The sequence below is a fragment of the Borostomias antarcticus genome (genome assembly GCF_949987555.1).
Source record: "Borostomias antarcticus genome assembly, contig: scaffold_164, whole genome shotgun sequence".
NCBI classification, from domain to species: Eukaryota; Metazoa; Chordata; class Actinopteri; order Stomiiformes; family Stomiidae; genus Borostomias; species Borostomias antarcticus.
This window is the reverse complement of record NW_028176529.1, coordinates 223,713-226,956: the sequence shown is the minus strand read 5'-3', so window position 1 is coordinate 226,956 and position 3,244 is coordinate 223,713. Positions and strand designations below refer to the sequence as shown.

General features: G+C 44.1%; 1 pseudogene across 1 annotated transcript in view; it reads right to left on the bottom strand.

Annotated features, from left to right (window-relative positions):
- Positions 1-2,883, bottom strand: part of LOC311328397 (zinc finger protein 395-like) — a 4,806-nt pseudogene extending 1,923 nt beyond the window's left edge. The window contains exon 1 of the transcript XR_014631343.1: positions 2,568-2,883. The product of XR_014631343.1 is annotated as a zinc finger protein 395-like (transcript). The remainder of the gene's footprint in view (positions 1-2,567) is intronic.
- Between the last annotated feature and the right edge of the window lie 361 nt (positions 2,884-3,244).

Here is a 3,244-nt window from a genome sequence, read left to right as displayed (position 1 = left end):
GGACAGAAGCAGATAGAGAAAGAGAGGGAAAGAGGAAAAAAGAGAGAAAGTAACATAAAGAGGTAAGCAGCCAGATTATTAAAGAACAATAAATCAAAGTGTGGTTAAGGCCTCCCTCCCTCCCGCCTCGCCCCCCTCCCTCCCTCCTCGCCCTGCCCCCTCCCTCCCTCCCTCCCCGACCCCTCCCTCCCTCCCTCCCTCCCCGACCCCTCCAGACTGCCAGTAAGGTATGACTCACTGACCCAGAGGGAATTTGATCCCACGTTTCCTCAGATTGTGAAATACTTGGCCGCTGTGCTGCTGTATCTGCATGTGTTACGTGCCACAGCGTCCTGTACAGTCTGGTCTGTGATTGGTTGGACACCAGTAGTACAGCGTCCTGTACAGTCTGTCTGTGATTGGTTGGACACCAGTAGTACAGCGTCCTGTACAGTCTGGTCTGTGATTGGTTGAACACCAGTAGCACAGCGTCCTGTACAGTCTGGTCTGTGATTGGTTGGACACCAGTAGTACAGCGTCCTGTACAGTCTGGTCTGTGATTGGTTGAACACCAGTAGTACAGCGTCCTGTACAGTCTGTCTGTGATTGGTTGGACACCAGTAGCACAGCGTCCTGTACAGTCTGGTCTGTGATTGGTTGAACACCAGTAGTACAGCGTCCTGTACAGTCTGGTCTGTGATTGGTTGGACACCAGTAGCACAGCGTCCTGTACAGTCTGTCTGTGATTGGTTGAACACCAGTAGCACAGCGTCCTGTACAGTCTGGTCTGTGATTGGTTGAACACCAGTAGCACAGCGTCCTGTACAGTCTGTCTGTGATTGGTTGGACACACTAGTAAAAGACTGCTATGCAGAACACTGTCCATGTGGAGGAAGCTCCTGGAAGAAGGTTCCAGACCCTATTTAGGTCAAACGTAACCACTATGCATCGTTGTGGTTGCGACAGCAGCTCAGCTAGACGACTATCAATATTTTCTTTACAGGACGAGTGACTTTTGAGTATTTATACAGTTGGATGGTGGCGATAAGCCTCTAAATATATCAATAGGGACATACAAAAAAACATACAGAAAAGTTTTATTTAATCATAAAAATAAGCAAACACAGTTTATGTTGGAGGCCAAAATGACAGGAAGTCCATTCATTTGAATGTGAACTTAGTTAGCGATGTACCTGAAAACATTCTGCAATGTAAATAGCCTAAATAAGACAATATTAGGCCTATAACTAGTCCTGATCAGCATAAAAACAAGATTATTTGTGCAACAGGGGAGGCTGGTATTTGCCTGAGCACAGGGGCTGAGACAGGGCTCTTTCATTTCAGGTGTCAATATGGCATAATAATAATAATAACAATAATAATAATAATAGTTATGGTTGTTATTATTATTAATAATATTAAATAAAAATAATCATAATAGTAATTAATTCGATTTAAAAGCCCCTTTTCTGCTCCTCTTATCAGAAGGCTGTTTTCTCGCACGCCCACCGTGTCACATGCAGAGAGGAGGGAGTGTCCGCCCTAGTGGCGGAGGACGGTATCGCCTCGCATACCCACACTCTCACACTCACACACGCTCACACACACACACACACACACACACACACACACACACACACACACACTCACACACGCTCACACACACACACACACACACACACACACACACACACACACACACACACTCCCACACTCCCACACTCCCACACACACACACACACACACACACACACACACACACACACACACACACACACACTCACACACCCACACACACACACACACACACACACACACACACACTCCTCCCGCAGCATGCCGTCCATTGTGTGTCTCTCACCAAAACAACTATTCTGAAGAGGCTAATACGACCATAACGTTTAATCACAGAGCAGTCACGCTAACTGCCATGGTTATAGTTATGCAGGTCTTTGTCTATTCAAGTGTATCAGTCTAGATCAACGGCATTCATTGCTTACACAATTTATACAATTATCTTAACTATTATTGCACATAGATACCTGAGTCTTGTTACAGTATTTGTACTACTAGTGCAGTGGGTAGCCTGGGCTCTTCAACAAGCGTACAGAAAGATAACACTATATAAGATAACAATATATAAGCTATACATATATCTATACACATATATGCATATTTTACTATGAAAATCATCAACTAGCCTACAGTTACTTTTCCCAGTGTATTCTGCAATCACGCGTAGCCTTCTGAAAAATACATGTTCTTCAATGAAAATGACTGAGCAGCAAACTGGGAAACAGGATCAGTCCTGCTGCACGTTGACTCTTATATATATAAGACATACATACATAGTATATATACATATCTTATATATGAGACAGTTGAGCAACATGTTAGAGGAACATTAGCCCCATAATGCACGAATAAAACCTAAAGTCTCAAATCCAGAATCTATCTAATCTTACGCGTGTCTTCTCTAGTAGTTGTTATCAGAGCACACTGAGAAACAAAGCAGGAAATAATCTGGTTTAACCCACTTTTCTATGAGAAAAACAAGCCAAAGTTTCAATGGGTTCCAGCGCGCTTACCTCCACACACCCCCTTCCTCGAGCTCTGACCGGCTGGAACCTGAACACGTCTCTTCTGTTCTCTCTTCTGTTCTCTCTTCTGTTCTCTCTTCTGTTCTCTACAGCTGAAAGGGTTCTAAACGCTCTCTTCTGTTCTCTCTTCTGTTCTCTCCAGCTGAAAGGGTTCTAAACGCTCTCTTCTGTTCTCTACAGCTGAAAGGGTTCTAAACGCTCTCTTCTGTTCTCTCCAGCTGAAAGGGTTCTAGTACTGGAACTTGAAACGCTCTCTTCTGATCTCTCTTCTGTTCTCTACAGCTGAAAGGGTTCTAAACGCTCTCTTCTGTTCTCTCTCCAGCTGAAAGGGTTCTAGTACTGGAACTTGAAAACGCTCTCTTCTGTTCTCTCTCCAGCTGAAAGGGTTCTACTGGTGTCTTACACACAAACCCGGAACGGATCATACGTGGAACGGACTTTTCCTGTGCAGAAATATGCATCCAAATACAACCTCACCCTCTCATATGAACAGAGTCTGCGCGGTGTGAAGAGAAGCCTGTATAATAATAATAATAATAATAATATAATATAAGCCTGTATAATAGAGACACCATCCGGAGGTGAAGTTGTTTTTCATCCCAAACACCCCCGACTACCTCGAGTTCTGATCTGATGGATTCTGCTCCACATCCGTGTTTTCTAAG